Source organism: Crocuta crocuta, unplaced genomic scaffold (assembly GCF_008692635.1).
Source record: "Crocuta crocuta isolate KB4526 unplaced genomic scaffold, BGI_CrCroc_1.0 scaffold127, whole genome shotgun sequence".
NCBI classification, from domain to species: domain Eukaryota; kingdom Metazoa; phylum Chordata; class Mammalia; order Carnivora; family Hyaenidae; genus Crocuta; species Crocuta crocuta.
In genome coordinates this window covers 8941392-8958483 of record NW_027532008.1, presented here as the reverse complement: position 1 = coordinate 8958483, position 17092 = coordinate 8941392, and the positions used below count along the sequence as shown (strand labels likewise).

General features: G+C 54.9%; 1 protein-coding gene across 6 annotated transcripts in view; it reads right to left on the bottom strand.

Annotated features, from left to right (window-relative positions):
* Positions 1-17092, bottom strand: part of CAPZB (capping actin protein of muscle Z-line subunit beta) — a 133460-nt gene that overhangs the window by 39747 nt on the left and 76621 nt on the right. The window lies entirely within an intron of this gene.

Below are 17092 nucleotides of genomic sequence, written 5' to 3'. Positions count from 1 at the left end.
CCCTACCTGCCGCAAAGGTAGCTGCACACCAGCTTCCCCCAGCGCCAAGCTCCAGCTGGCTTACCTCAGGGGGACCCACGTGGAGCCATGTCACCGAGGAGGGCCCCCCCAGGGCCCAAATCCCAGGACGGATGCTGCCGACTGTGACACGTGGCCCTGCTGGTAACCAGGCCGCTGGCCTGCTCCTCCTCCTCCTCCCAACTCAAACATCAATTTCCACCAAAATATTCCAGGAAGGGATGGCAGCACTTTCAGAAATGGATTCCTTCGGGCCTGAGTCACTTCCATGCTGTATTTTCAATGTGCTGACTTATTCCTTTCACGGGCCTGGGTTTATGGAGGCCCCACCATATCGTTTACCAGGCAAGTGGCTGCCAACTGCACCAAGAGCCCTTCCAAATGGAAAAGTTAAATCACATGGTGAAGATCCCCAGCAGAGCGGCTCGGCAGGGGAGCAGACGGTGGGGGCAGCTCCTGGGGGCAGCTCCTGCGTTCCTCCAGAAGACCCCTCCCAGCCTCCGGGGGCCTCTCCAGGCACCTCTGCTAAGCCCTAGGGTGCTCCCGAGCAGCCTGTCGGGCCCTGGCTGGCACGGCCGGAAGACGGTGACCCTGTCTCGCACGGACTCCAGGACCACTGCCAGTCACCTAGGCTCCCAAGAGATGTGCGCACCACCAACTCCTGTACACAACCTGCAACGCCTGCCTGTGTCCCCAGCCCATAAACACACACAAACACAACAGGGCCATTTTCTTCCTTTTTTAATTTAATTTAATTTTTAAATAATCTCTACACTGAATGTGGGGCTCAAACTCACAACCCCAAGATCAACAGTCTCATGCTCTGCTGACTGAGCCAGCCGGGCGCCCCAACATAGGGCTGGCAAATCAAAGTTAGTTTTGGTGACGGGAATATGGTACCCTGCAACGTCTCCAAGCATCTGTCATGTACCACACCAGGCCTCTGTACACGGCAGACGACCCCCAAGAGCTCACACGCACGCTGTGAAGTAGGCCTGTATTATCCCCATTTTACAGGTTAGAGACAATTGAGGCCCAGGGTTATCTAGCCGCCCACGGCCCACACCAGAAGCAGGCGGTAGCCGCAGAAATCTCCCCCTCTGATGGTAAGCCTGATTTAAGAGACACAGAAGAGGAAGGACAGTGAATGACCAAAGCACACTGTGGTGGCAAATAACCTCCCTGCCCCCACCCCCTGCTCGGCAACCAACGGCCACGGAGCCCGGAAGAGAGTGCGGCTGAGGCAAGGAAGATTTTTAACAGCTTCTACCCAAGGCCGCTGGAATTTGGAAGTGGCCTTGCCTTCCTGCCACAGGCCTGGCAAGATGGCCCTGGGCACCTGTGTGCCGTCCAGCATGACAAGCCCTTTTCCTAAGCATCACCATTCATCCTGTGGGGCCACTGCCTCGGCTTACCTGCTGGGCCCTGACTTCTGCCTAGAACCCCATTCTAACTGGGTGGCGCCCCGGCACTGCTGGCCCAATTTGTCCTGGATTGTGGCAGAGAATAGGCAAACAGGCTCTGAAGTGCAACTTCCCGACCCTGCTGCTTATTGTCCTCATGACCTTGGGCAAGTCATTTTTACTTCTCTATGAAGACTCAGTGTCCCTATCTGTAAGCGAGGATAACAATACCAGCTCATCATGATTTGGGGAATCTCAAAAGACAAGACTTCGGCATCCCATACGCTGTCCAGCACAGGGCGTGCGTGCTCCCTGGTACCGGACACCGACGCGCCCACCCTCCCCGCTCTGTACCCGCTATCATATGCTGTCTGTGACTCTGATGGCAGCTCCACAGGTCCCACCTGGCTTCACCACGCGGCTTCTTCGGGATCTGGGTAAAAACGGGCCTTGGAGAATCCAGTTCTTCTTGCCCTCGGTTCTGCCTGGAGCCACTTGCTTCCCCTTCCCCACCAGGCCTTGGCAGTGACATCCCCCAACACAGGGAAGCTCACAAGATAAAAGGATTTGGTTTAAAACAGGCTTGACCCTCAATGCCATCTGAAACGTTAATCCATGGATCAGAACTATCTCAATCATTTCTTCCTAGCACTTACGCTAACTGAAATGATTTTTAAATTTATTTGTCTGTCTCCCTTCCTTAGAATGTGGATTTTTTCCAGGGCAGGGACTTCAATTTTGTTCACTGCTAGATCCCCAGGGCCTACGGCAGTGCCTGAGGCATGAGATATTTGTACGGGAGGGAGGAATTTTATAACACGAAGCACCCCAAACACCAATCAGCTCTGTTTCTAAGTTAGTAAATTGGTGTGCAGCACGAATCTTCATCAAAAGAATCTGCCATCAAGAACTGAACTCTGATGGACGCCAACGACCAATTTCGCTTTCGCTTGTGCTTCCAGCCAATCTCAAATACGAATCATGATGTAAGTGAACTGGAGTTTTAAAGTCCCAGGTTTTTATTAATACAGACCCCGAGGAAAACAGCAACGGTGGCAAGGCTGAGAGCTAAGAGACAAGGTTCAAGTCTAGCCGCTGCTCGGTAGTGAGAATGTCACTGTTTTGGTGAAAATACTTCAGGTATTGAAAGACTATAAAATCTAAACGACACTGAATTCCTCATAGAGTTAAATGCACTCATTCCTTATTGGAAGAATGCCTTTTCGGAGACAGGGTATTAGGATGCCCTCAATTTTATGAAATGATAGGTTTACTTGGTTTTTGTTCTACAAGTTGGGAACTCAATGACCTACTCTTCTTTTTCTGCTTTTCCTTCTCCCCCTCCCCACCCCGCCTTAAAAAAAAAAGTGCTTCTGGCCTGTGAAATCAAACAATGTGGCAGCTGCTGGTCTAGAAAATGGGATCCAGCCGTCCCTGCCTGTCGAAGTAGATAGATCAGAGTAACTTTCAAGGTCAGTGCGAAGAACCGGAAGGAACCCCACACCTCCCACTTTTAAGTCCTGTCCTTCAGAGCACAGGGCTAAGGCAACAGCGCAGAGGGTGGCTCTGTGGTACAAGCTGTCATCCAGAGCCACTCCTGGAGCCTGCCCCTCCTGTCTTTCCCACTCTGGTCACAAACTCAAGCCCATGAAGCCCAAGCAGGGCTGACCTCTTCTCCACCGTGGCCCATGGGCAACTGGTGAGCCTCAGCCCCTGGCCTGCTTGGGGATGGGGCCTCCCCAAGAGTTTTCTCCAGGGGCGATGGGGAGATACGCAGCATATACTCTCTCTGCCTGGGAAGCAGGGGTGAGGGGTAAGGGCCCGGGGCCGCAGCAGGCCTCAGGAGAGAATCTGCACAAGCTTCTGCATGAGGCAGAGTGCAAGATATTTATTACCTGAGCTTCTAGATCCAGCCGCCCCAGTGACCGGACTTTTGAAGTTCATGGCCAGGTACTAACCAACCTCAGAAGACCATACATCTAAACTGTACCTGACAAACTATGGCAGTGCCCAGAAAACCACAGAGAACTCCTGAAGGCACAGAGACGTGCCCTTCCGTGAAGGCATCTGGGATGGGATACGGCCGGCTGATTTTTCAACCGAGCAGGCACCATTTTCGCCTTCTGGGTAAACTTTCAAGCGGGACCATATTTTTGTATTCTGTTCCCCTCCATTAGTCCTGCTTCTCTGATCAAAGATAAAGTGCCCTGAAGAATGATCTGACAGTCGTCACGGGGACCGAGACGTGTGGATGGCACGGCGCGCCCGTAGACGGGTACCAGCACAGCTGCCCGAGGCTGCACCAGTCGTGACCTGGCGCCACCCACCAACCGGTCTCACTTCCATTCCATCCTAACCCCTCTCCTCCCTGCACCACCCTGTCCCGCTCCCTCCACGTGCAAGTTAGCACATGCTTCCTCCACCGAAAAACACCCCCCGCGTAGGGCTGCTGGAGAAAATACAGGATCAGGCAGTTAATTTTTAATTTCAGATACAAAATGAATCTCAAAAACAGGCACATACGTTTCCTTTGCTAAACCTGGCAACTCAGCCGCGCTCTTCTCTCAAATCCTACCACCCTTAAAAATCCAGCCCAAACTCAACTTCTTTATCAAGAGGCCAAATTCTTTGGAATTCCTGTAGTAACACTGATGTCAGCTGAATCCCAAATGCTCTGGGGATGGCTGTCCTAATACTGCTATCGGCTATCCCTTGACTCCTTCCTCGCTGCTTAACATTCTCTGAATGCTGTGAGCCTACCGAGGCCACGGCCCGCGACACGCATGGTGTGGCCGGGGCGCCTGCACATGTGCTGACTTCTTCTGGGGCAGTGGGTACTAATCCTGAGAGGGGCTTATACCAACACCCAGGATACAGGCAGTTTCTCTCTGCAGTCAGTCAGTGACCGACACGTTCCCTACATTCAACCCCAAGGCTACCCCTCTGCTCAGTCCTGTCAAGTGCTTAGGAGAGTGGAAGAAATCACATTAAGTCTCAAGGATCAGGACTTTGTAGAGTAATTTAAATGAAAGGACAGGTCCAAACAAAGCCAAGAGTTCACCCTGGGGTGTGTGTGTCATTGGCTCTGGTGCCTCTGAAGGCGAGAACCCCTGTCTGGTGCCCGTACCCAAGGGCCGGATGGATGATAGTTCTGTCCAAACTGCCCGTGGGGTACCTGGGTGGCTCAGTCGGTTAAGCATCCGACTTTGGCTCAGGTCATGATCTCATGGTTCGTGGATTCAAGCCCCGTGTTGGGCTCTGTGCTGACAGCTCAGAGCCTGGAGCCTGCTTCAGATTCTGTGTCTCCCTCTCTCTCTGCCCCTCCCCTGCTCAAGCTGCCTCTTTCTCTCTCTCTCAGAAATAAATAAAACATTAAAAACAAAAAAATTAAAACAAAAACAAAAACAAAAAAACCCAAACTGCCCATCCGAACTGGCCTCTGCGAGGAATGTTCAGATAACACCAAAGGTGTCGGATCAATCCTGGCTGCTGGGGGGATTTAAACTCAATTCCCAGTGACTTGGAACAGTAAGCAGGACAGAGTTTCAGCCGCCATTCTAGTGGTGAAGTTCGAGGCTCCGCCAATTTCTCCACTGCCACAAGCTCCTTTGAGGCCACAGCCCAGGGACCACCCGGCTCTTTACACCTGAGGAAGTGACATCATCACTGGGCTCACTGATTGGGGGGGGACTGGAGGAAGTGGGGGGACTGGAGGAAGGAGGCAGTGGAGAGGAATACAGTGAGCTGGGACAAGGAGAGAAAAACCCCAGGGGGTAGAGCGAGGGCGCCCTGAGCAACAGTGGCCGGTGACCCTTTAATAATGAGGATCGAGACGAGCAGACTGCCACAGCCAACACCTGACTGTCACAAACGCTCCTCGCACCACCTCCTCTAGTCCTCAGACACTCCAGATGTGGACCGTTTGGAGAAAGAACGTGCCCAAAGTCACAGCGCCAGTCGCCAGCGGTCTAGGAAAGGACATGTGACATACAGAACGGCTAGGTTGAAAACAAGGACATCCACTCTTGCCGTCGCCCCAAACCAAATGCTTTTCTACTATCTAACTCAACAGCGATCCCATGAAAAGAGATACAAATCAGAAGTTTCCGGCCACAAGTGAGGTTCGTGTCCGGGCCGCCATGTGGTTCTACTTTGCCTCTTCCCCTTCTCCATTAGTTATTAATGTTGAAAACAATTGTTCAACCAGAAAAAGAAACTTGAGATGAACCCTTAAAAAAGCACAAAAGCCAGACCAGTTCAACTCCACGGATAATCTAATCCACGGCACCCCCGTCTTTAAGAAGTGCACCCTTGTCCCTCGGTTTTTAAAAACATGGCCCTACGAACACATTCCATCTTTTGATCTGCCCGCTGGCCGAGAGCCCACCACCAGAGAGATAAGAATCGAAAACAGACCCTGTCTGCTGGGTTGCACACTTGGCTGAGTGATGTTGGTGCAATCACGGCCGGGCAGACGCCTGGCCGGCCCGCTCCACTCCCTGCCACAGAGGCGCCTGCCCCCGGGCCGCGAGGTGTCAGGATGCTGGAGCTCCAGGAGGCCAGCAGAGGTCTCTGCCTACAGTTTGCTCCTTTTATATTTGCGAAGGCTACAACCTTTCCCCCTCTTTCCCCTAAAACAAATACAAATACGAATGAAATATAAAACTAAAGAGAGTGCTTGCAGCAATGCACCGTGCTGGTGGTGGAAACGACCGGCAATGTGGCTTTCTGGAAAACAGCAACCTTGCAATCAAACACAAGTTCAAATCCTCGGTCTGCCACCTTCCGGATGAGCGTACCCTTCCCTAACCTCAGAACTGGGGCTACAACACCCACCTCAACGAGACCTTCGTTTCACTTAATGATGCGGAGTGCCCACACCAGGCCTGTGCTCCGTGCCATGGACTCGGTGGCAGACAAGACAGCCCCACGCAGCCTGCTCTCCCAGCCTGGCTCCGGCCGCTGGGACCAGACAAGGCCCAAGGAGCCATCCTGAGCGACGAGGGTGGGCCTGTGGGCATTCAGCGGTCCAGGAGCTGGGACAGAGATGACACATGAATGAAGGAAAGGGGGGCCGGGGGCGCTGCGATGGGAGCAAGAGCCAGCACACAGGCACTGCGGCAGGGGCCCCCAAGGCAAGTGTAAGGAAGACAGAAGCACATGCAGCCACAAAGCCACCCCTCCCAGGACAGGGAGCCAGCACCGGGAAGGGGCTGTGCAGTGGGGCTCCCTGCCCACGCGAAGCCCTCCAGTCCCGCCTGGACCTCAGCAGGGATTCTAAGCCCAGCACCCGCCATAGAGCCTGGCGAGGAACAGGCACTTCGAACCTGCTGAACCGAAGGCTACTCGGCCCCCAACTCCCAACCACACCCACACAGGGGTGCTGTCCCTCCCTTCAATTTCAGATCCAGCCCTCTCCTAATTCAGCCATCACTGGACTCTAAGAACGGTATTTCTCAAATGAAAGGCAGACTATTCTTCATCGAAAGCCTGTGGATTATTTAGTAGGATGCACAACTGAGAAAGAATATCATTAAGTGTACACGTCAAGTATAAGAAACAATTTCCCAATTTTAGAAACACTGAAACACGATGAACTGCATGCTCAGACCCTGGTACCTGGAGTGCCCTCCAGCAGCCTCAGTGCTTGCTCACAGCAGGCACGCACGCCACTGTTGCCTGGGGGGACAGCCCTCACTCAGGGTCTGAACGAAGCTGGCCAAACAGAGCTAACACTAAGAAATTTGTTTTTGATCAACAGATACTTTGTTCTACTTAGAAACGAATTTTTCACATGCCATCAATGACAAAGAACGTTCTCAGCAAACAAGTCCCTTCCCCTTTTCTTTTCTTCGGCAGGTGCCCCAAACCACCCCCGAGAGAAAGAATAGAGGTGAACTTCCTGGGCTGGGTTTCAGCCATTCATACTCAAGACTCCAAAGCTCTGCCTTCTTAGAAGCTCACGGCCTGGAATAAGAGGCCAGAGCAGTTTTCTAAAGGAAGGGTCAGGAAGGGGCAGAACAAAGCGAGGGCAAATTAAAAGGAAAAATGAAAATCACTATCTGTGAGTCAGCCACGGGCACACACACAAGGCTCCTGTTGTCCACATGTAACCTTACGCTTCCCCGAAGGGACTGAACCGGGCACTTGGAGCCTAATTAAATTAACCATCCCCTGGCCAGGGCTATAAGTCCACATCTGGCGGAGGGGAGTCTAGAGAATTCTGGGTCATTCTAACCTGCCTGCTCCTTTTAATTAAGGCCTTTCCCTGAGGGATGGAGCACAATGCACAAACACCTTCAAGAAGCCAGAGGCAGAGAAGTCCCCAGATAGAGGTCACTGTGGCCTCGGTGCCTGTGCAGGCAATTATCCCGGGCAGAGCCCACTGCCCTGATGTCCCATCAGTCCATTCCGACCAGGCCGCTCTCCCCGGGGAGCCCAAGGACCCCCGCCTGTTCCTTGCAGCCCTAACGCTGCAGAGAGGCAGTGACTCCCCAGCCTATACTCCTCCAGGCCACAAGGCCTTGGCTGTGGGCTGCACACATCAGGGACGGGGTCTCTCTCCTCAGGACAAGGGCGGGGGGCCTAGCGCCGTAGGGGCTTCTGTTGCTGGTGACACAGTGCCCAAGTGCACAGGAGCATGGTCCCTCTGGTAGAGTTAGAATCTTCTGAAAGCTCCAGAATGTTCTCCCACTGGAGAGGGGGGGCTAGTGGGTGGCTGGCTGGAGGTGAGGGTGGGTGTGCCTGAGAGTTCCAGAGCCATGTCCAGGACTGCGGACACCTCAAGGCAGATGGAGACTCTGGGCTCNCCACCTCTCGGCAACATACAGAGGCAAGCGTGGGCAGAGAGCCCTGACCCTCTTGCTGGATGTTCCATGGTCCTGCCTCCCAGTCTTTGTCGTTAGGGGATTACTGCCTTGGCTGCGTTCTTAGAAATCACTTCAAATCTTTCATGGAAAAAGACCAGATAAAAACTACAGGAAAACAACTCATTGATAATGTGATCTTTACACTAAGGCCCTGTAATTTCACGGGAAGGACAGGGGGTCTCCACCCTCTATTTCAGTTTCTCTAATTTTTTTTTAATGTTTATTTATTTTTGAGAGAGAGAGACAAGAGTATGAGCGGTGGAGAGGCAGAGAGACAGACAGACAAGACAGAATCTGAAGCAGGCTCCAGGCTCTGAGCTGTCAGCACAGAGCCTGACGTAGGGCTCCAACTTGCAAATGGTGAGATAATGACCCGAGCCCAAGTGGGACGCTTAACTGACCGAGCCACCCACCCAGGTGGCCCAGTTGGTTGGGCGTCCAACTCTTGATTTCGGCTCAGGTCATGACTCCAGGGTCGTGGGTTTAAACCCTGCGCTGGGCTCCATGATGACCATGGAGCCTGTTTCAGATTCTCCCCCCCCACCCCCCCGGGCCTGCTGCCTGGCGAGCAGCTGTGGGACAGAACGATTCCACCTGGAAGGCTCACCACCTGGATGGTGGCAGAGAGGAGCACTGGCCGAAGCAGGGTTTGCATGATTAGGTCCACGTGACCCTCCCTCCTCACCACGGCCCGGGGATAAAGCAGCACCATCTCAGGGTGGAAGGTGAACGAAGAATCCACCCCCTTGCTCATCACCTGCACAGGGGTCTGGGCCCGGCCTCGGGCTTTATAGGACGCATACACGAAACCTGCATGGGTAAGCCCTCCTTAAAGCCACAGACAGGCTACCGTGGAAATCCACACACTGCGATCCTGGTAGGGACAGGTGTGACAGAGGGTGTGTGCCGCCCAAGCCAGAAGCAAGCTGCCACACGGGCTGGCCCGGGAGGGCTCAGCATGGCAGGGGCACTGGATACGCATCTGCGTGTCCCAGCACAATGACAGGATTTCCAGAGTGGGCGCAGGTAGGCCCCCAAAGCGANTCCACCACACATTCTCCCCAAACTCTCAAAAGACCACAAACTTCCAAACAACCCTAACAGCCTCCCAAAATTCCAGCGACGCGGCTGGTTCCTTTCAAGTGGAAACGTTCGTGCCGTCTGTGTGTGTCTGAGCGGGGCCGGAGGCCAGCACTGTCGTGCCACGTTACGTGGGGCATGCCCAGAACAAGCCCCCGCCCCCCGCCCCCAGCGCAAAAACCATCCAGGCTGGCTGGCCACAATGTTTCCCACTGGACTCCTTCCACTGGATGGATGCCTCATCAGGTTTTGTTTTAATTTCACTGAGTCACCCAGAGAAAATGAGCACGCACCAAGAAAAATCTGTGATTCTTCCTACCGAGGAAGGGGGCTGCCCTCAGGAGGGACCGCTGTGTCCCCTTTCATTGGCTGGGTCCTTCCAGGATCAAAAGCTCCTCTGTCTCCACTCTGGCCCATTAAGAGATAAAACTCAAATTTGTAGCTGCAGAGAAAACCCACCCAAGTGCAGGAGGGGTTAAATACGGCGTCCCCACCCTCAAGGAGCTCAAAGTACAGGAGGACAGACGGGGACACGAACGAAGTCCCGATGTGCTACGTGCTATGGACAGGGAGGCCGGGAGGCCACGGAAACGAGGAGGAGGGCTGCCCACAGCTCCCGGGGAAGGGAGAGCGGGGGGGTGGGGGTGGGGGGTCACAGCCCAGCCTGTGGGGCTGGGGTGGAGAAGAGGCGCCCGCCTGGACAGAGGAGGGTGGCATGGAATCAGAATGGCCGCAGCACCCAGGGAATATGCTGGAAACCACGGAAACGCACAGCTTGAAAGAAGTGAGTCTTATAGTATGTGAATTATATCTCCATAAAGCTGCTGTTAAAAAAAAGAAAAGAAATCAAGAGAGAATGTCCCAGGTGGGGAGGAGAGCACAGGCACATCCACAGAACTCTCAGTTCAATACAAATGCCAAGAGTATCAGTTCAGGTTTTCAGCAGAGAATAAATACGTTATGTGATCTAAGTCCCGGTTAGTAAGCATGTGGGCATCGGGGGCCAGAGGCAATGTTACTTTTCCCTTCACTCACAGTAACTGCTGGACCTCCGCCCCGGACAACCCAGAGCTTTCCCACATCAAAACAAATTCATACAGAGAGCACAGAGAAGGGGACGCATCATCAGCCAGGAAGCTGGAGCTGGGTCAGTAATGAAACGGGCGTTGGTCCTCAGTCTCCTTAGCTCTAAAATGGACCAAGTGAATCAGATGGGTCTTTTGGTTCTCCAAGGCAGAGAAGAGGTGCCTGACGGGGAGCTGGTGGAGAGGGGCTCAGGGTGACGGGTTAAGAGGGCATGCCCAGCACTGTTCCGTGCAAATTTTGTGTTAAGATTTAACTTGAAAGAGGGTTCCAGGCATTAAAGAAATATCTGAAAGTCACTAGACTAGATGACCAGCAAGGTTCGTTTTAGCCTTAAGATCCTGCAAAGTCTCACAGATCACGACAGTCTAGGCGTGCCTGGGGGGCTCAGTTGCTTGGGTATCCGACTTTGGCTCAGGTTATGATCTCCTGGCTTGTGAGTTCGAGCCCTGCGTCGGGCTCTGTGCTGACAGCTCAGAGCCTGGAGCCTGCTTCGGATTCTGTGTCTCCCTCTCTCTCTCTGTCCCTCTCCAGCTCATGCTGTCTCTGTCTCCCTCAAAAATAAATAAACAGTAAAAAAAAAAAAAAAGTATGTTAAAAGAAAAAGACAGTCTATGTACTTATCTCTATGACCATCCAGGAAATGGCCTTTGGAGCTAATCAGAAGCCTGTGACGTTCTTCCTAAAACTGAACACAACATCTACTGAGTGAGGCACTGTGTGCGATCGGAGAGTGCCCAAGAGCCGGGCTGCCTCCCGGGTGCATAGCCTCAGGCCCCAGACATAGCATGAGGGAGAAGGAAGGACAGGCTTCCGCCTGTCTCATGTTCGAATTCAAAGTTCTGCAGAGATCTCTCTATTTGTACACAGAACCTACACTACCCCCTCTTCTCCCTTCCAGGAGTGCTCTCCCCCACCCCCCAGAGCCCCCACCCCAACAGGAAGCGGTGTTCCCCTCCTGCCCACGACAGGATCTCCATCAGCTTCAGCGTTCCCGTCATTGAGGGAGACCTGGCCACCAGCAGCGAGCACGCCATCCCCTCTTACAGGGACTGCTGAGGGACCCGCGTCGGAAACCCCAGGCTCCCGAAGGATGCGCTCCATGTCCCGCCCCACGCGCTGAGCCCACTTTGAACGTCAGGGAGACAGGCCAGGCATGCCACGCTGCTCTTGAGTGCTTTCGATCTGTTCCCCAACCAGACGCGTTCTGCAGGGTGGCCCGGGCACTGCTCGCCCAGGCCCAGGGCCTGCCAGGCTGCACGGCCTCCCTTCTGACTCCCTGGGTCCTGGGCAGGTGGGATCTCTTTGCGACTCACTCTTCTGTCCCATGGTTGTCGTCGATCAGAAGGTAGGACCTAATCTAGAGAGATGCTCTTCAGACCTCCTCAGTGGAGGCTCTCCAAACATCCCCGGGGTCCACGGGCAACAGGGTACCACGTGGGTCCTAAAAGGCAGAAGCCAGAGAGACCCCGTTCCCAGTGGGGAATTTTTTTTTTTTTTTAAGTTTTTATTTATTTCTGAGAGAGAGAGAGACAGACAGACAGTGTGAGCAGGGGAGGGGCAGGGAGAGAGGGAGACACAGAATCTGAAACAGAATTTTTTTTTTTTTTTAAGTTTTTATTTATTTCTGAGAGAGAGAGAGACAGACAGACAGACAGTGTGAGCAGGGGAGGGGCAGGGAGAGAGGGAGACACAGAACCTGAAACAGGCTCCAGGCTCTAAGCCCGAGGCAGGGCTCAAACCCACGAACCGTGAGATCATGACCTGAGCTGAGGTTGGACGCCTAACCAACTGAGCCCCCCAGGGACCCCCACTGGGGAATTCTATTAGGGCAGCGCAAGACCAAGGAAGGGATCTTGGTGTGTTTCTGATGAATCACGCTTCCCAGCTCCGGCTGTCAGGAACCACGTATCTTTTTCCCCCTCGGAAGAGCGCCACCTCCTGCCACCGGTGATCCTCACCTAGATCAGACTCCTCCTGAACTACTTCCCTGAGCTGGCAGAGCTGCTGCCCACTAGCCAGCACCACGGGAGGACCACGCTCTTTGTTCATTTTGCCCAGAATGAAGCCCCAACGACACCCCAGTCCCTTGTGCCTCCAGAGGGCAAGGGCCTGGGCCCCAAGGGCCTGCAATGCGGCAACGCACGCACAGCAAGTCTAACAGAAAGCACCACAGGGCACCCGCACAAATGATCCACCCCCAGGAGACGCGAGTCTCCTGTGCACAGCAGGACAGAAACCAAAGAGAAAAAGACTTCCCCTCGACAAAAGTGGGGGCTTGCGAGGAGACTTGCTGAGCAGCAAACATTTTGGAAAGATGGAATTTTAAACACAAACACGAAAGGGCAGAGATTTGAGGCAGAGGAGCCGTGCACACAGCTGGGAGGCCCTTTAATTAGGGGAAGGTCTGCAAAGCCTGTGGGGCATTGGCAGATTCTCGCCAGGTCTCCGGAATGGAAGGAATGTGGAAACAACGGGGTGACCAAGAAGTTCGCATTCAGCTTGACGCTCTCACCAAGGGTGAAGCCCACGGTCCCGCCTCCTGCCACCTTTTCAGCAGTCCTGGCGATCGACCCCTTAGTGCAAGAGGGGGCAGCCGTGGCCAGGGACGAGACAGGCCGGACCTGCTCCTGCCTGAGGGCACGTCCCGCAGGCCACAGGAGAGCTCTTCTGTCAAGGTGTTTTATTTACATTTTTTAAGTTTATTTATGCATTTTTCAGAGAGACAGAGACAGTGTGAGTGGGGGAGGGGTAGAGAGAGAGAGGGACAGAGAGGGTCCCCAGCATGGCCCCCACTGCCAGCACGGAGCCTGACATGGGGCTCCCAACTCATGAACCAGGAGATCATGATCTGAGCCGAAACCAAGAGTCGGAGGCTTAACCAACTGAGCCTTTGAGGCGGCCCTGTCGATGTGTTTGAAGACACAAACGTAATTCCAGGGAAAACTAAAGAGCCCCTCAGACCTGGGGGCCGCACTTCTCGTTTGTATGTACTGTATGGCACTTTCTAATTTCTAATGGACTTAAATATCCTGCATGGGGACAGATGATCTGTAATGAGACAGAAAAACAATATCCCCCAGCTCCATCCAGGGGGATGCTTGCCTATTCAGCTCCCGAGGGGCGAGGGGGAGGCAGCGATTTTCCCCACGTGGCCAACACCCACGTCGCTGTCTTCTGCCTGGGACATCAAGACCGGGGCACAGTCTTCTCACACAGGTGCCTTAGCTCTCCTTTGAAGGATGCCCTATGCGCCCCCCAGCAATTCCGAGAAGTTACCAAATCTAAGTGAGAAAGGTAACAAGGATCAGGAACACAGGCAGAGCCTCTGCGCCCCTTTCCTCCACCGCAAGCCAAGAGCTCAGGAGAGACAGACAGCTGGGAGCCAACTGTGGGTGCCCCTAGCAGCAGCTGTTACCAACGGGGGCCAGGGAGACACCGGGAGGGGACAGAGATGTTCATGCCCGAGGTCCCTGTGAGATCACCCGAGACAGAGGCCAGTGGCACCGCAGTCCCACAAAGCACTCGGCATCCACGGAGCCAGCAAGGTGGCTGCTGCCCACGAGAGAACCGCCGGGGGCTCTTCCAGAAGCAGGCAGGCTCACAGAGCAAAACTTCCCAGCTCCAGGCTTAAAACTACAAATAATCGACTGTGGTCCCTTCCATGACGCGGCTAGAAAGTGGCAACTAACAGCTGGTCCTCAGCGAGACGGGAACGCGCACCCATCACCTGCCCTTTGGCAAGGGACTCACGAGGCCTGAACCAGTGCCCGAAGCTTCCTAGGCATCAACTCGCAGGTCCTAATCTGGACGGAAACACACACTCCTACACGATCTTTGTCCAGCGAGCTCCCTTCCTAGCACCCTGTCTCAGGCTTCGCCGGCTCCAAGCAGCTTTCCCTGAAACCCACCCACCAGGGGTGAACTCGATGCCCCTCCACGCTGCCTCCACAGAACTCCGAACTCCTCTCCATCGGGACCTTTGTATTAAATCCATCCGGATATCCGGCTCCCCCACGACCGTGGCCTCTCTGGACACGAACGTTATCTTACTTAACCACTCTGACCCCCGTGCTTCGGCGCAGGCTCCAGCGCTTAGGAGAGGCGTGGGCACGCCTTTACTGGGGGTCCCTTACATGCCACGCACTCAGGACACAAAGGTGAACAAAGCAGACAAGGTCCCTGCCCTCCGAGAGCGCAGTGGGCAGTGGGAGCCACCGAGAGTCCAGGGGAGTGCCATGGCTGGGGCGACCAAGAGACAGGGTGGGGGAGCGAGGCCAAGGCAGAGGTCTGAAAGATGAGCAGAGCTGCTGCAGAGATGTGCTCCCAGCACAGGGACAGCGCGTACAAAGATGAAACAAGGCGGGGCACAGGGCCTTTGGGAAACCCTAGCAGGTGAGTATGGTTGGAGTGGAGGGGCCTCGGGGCAGGGCAGGGGGAGGAGGGGGTGACGGGGTCAGATCAAGAGTTGTTAAACCCAGACAGTTCTCTGGCCTTGATCCTGATGACAGCGTGGAGTCAGGCGGGGCCATGGAGGGTCATGATGAAAACTGCTTTTTGGAAAGGTTACTCTGGCTGCGGATAAGCAGGTGGGGCAGCTGTGGGACTACAGACAGGGAGGTCCAGAGGCTGTCAGAATAATCCAGTAACAGAGAGGGGGAGTAGCAGTAAATGTCCGCTAGACTGCTCTAAATGAGGCGAAAGGTGCCTTGGGCCGACAGGCTGCATGGGGATGGGTGGTAGTCCTTACAAGTGACTGCCTTGGGCACACAGGACCACGTCTCCACTGCCTCCAACAGCCCGAGCTGCATCCAACGCTCCCGGGGCCGGCCTCTGGGCCGGACTCCCAGACATAGTTCTTCCATCAGCCACACCCCCTGCTTCATGCCTCTGCTGCCAAGACCCCAGAGGTAAAGGACTAGGAGTGATGGCATTAAAGCCCACCTGTCACTGTGGGAAGACGTGGCACGCCCACCGCCCCCTTCCCGAAGGAAGATAGCACCACCTCCCNAACCCAACCGAACAAGACGACACAGAGTGTGCTGACAAGGGACACACCCCTTCTTACAAGGACAGCTGAGCTGCAACGGGAGGGCCGCTGCAGTTTCTGCATTTCTTCTGCACTCACTACCCGTTGTCACAAAAGCCCGTAAGGAAAGTGCACCATCTTCTCTGTCACAGCAGCTGGTGTGACCCACGGAGCACTCATCATGGGCACCCCAGGCTGCCCTGAGCGCTCCCTTCAGTCCTCCCACCCGGCCTGAGAACAAGGTGAATTCGTAACTCACTGTGCCGCACACATGGGGAAACAGAGGCACAGAGAGCCGACGCAGCTTACTCAAGGTCCCCTAGGTCCTCGGGGTGCGCCAGACCCAGCTAAGTGGTGAATCTGGTCATCTTAGAGATGCGCGGTGGTTTCCCCCCGTCCTGCCAGCTGCCGGGGCCAGTACGTGGGGCCGAGGCCTCCCGCCCCTCTCCCCTCTCTCGGCAACTACACGGAAAACATGTGTGGAAGGTCTGGGGATGGCTGTGTTTACTGGATCATCAATCACCATTTAGCATCAAGGATGCGGCCGGGCGCTGTGTAGACCCCGGGGACACGGACGAGCAGTGTCACGTCCCACAGGTGCTCTGGAACCGGAGGGCCCTTCGGCACCAATGGTGCACAATCATCAGGCCCTGAACCTGCTTTCAGCGAGGGCCTGGTGAGCAATGCGGCTTGGAGACGTGGCTCCCGGCAGGCAGGGTTCGGAAGTGGGAAGGTCAAGGAGACAGGGTGTGAGAGTGTCGGGGAAGCAGCAGCAAGCAACGTCCCAGGGCCTGACGCACATCCCTTTCTCCTGATTTGCGTTCAGCACGGTCAAGGGGAAATCCTCTTGCATAAAGAATCATCATCTCCAGCCTGGGGCAAATCTCCTAAAGGGTTTTGTTCTGAACCCAGAGTGTTATTGTAGCTTCCAGTCAGTAGTAATTAAGTGCGCCTACACATTCCAGGAAGAGGGCAGAGGGAGATTAACGATAATTAAATCTCCTCTGGATGTGGCCCCGAGTCCCTCCTCGAGTGGCCTGCTGTCAGAGAACCGACTCCGAAGCCTCCCCCGACACAGCTCCTACCGGCACCATCTGCAACACCAATTTGGGTCTTGGCGCAAAGGTTTCAATTACACACAAGGTAACAGGCCCCCCGGGGCCAGTGGGTCTGGAGTTTTACAAGCACGTTCTTCCCTCTTCTGCACACCACACACCCAGGATTCGGTTGGTAATCGTCTGCAAAGGGGAGGGCCCGGCGGCAGCCCCTCACCAGGCCTCTGGAAGGCAGGTTCTGGGCACGATGTGACTGACAGGGTCTCTAATGAACCTTAATTGTGAGCGCAAGGGGCCCGGGAAGGCGGCGACAGATGTGGCGACACGGCCACCGCAAACCGTCTGCCTGACGAGGGCCAATGACCCCAAAACAGAGGACGGCCTCATTCCTCACCCCTGCACCCTTTCTAAAGCGCAGACTCCTTATTGCAAGCAAGGGGAGCCTCTGGGCGGACTGGAGGGCACCTGCCTCTGCGCTCCCTGGAGAAAGAGACTGCCCAGCCCCGGGGGCCACGGGCCGCGCGCCCCCCCCCCACACACCCCCCCCCGCACCGC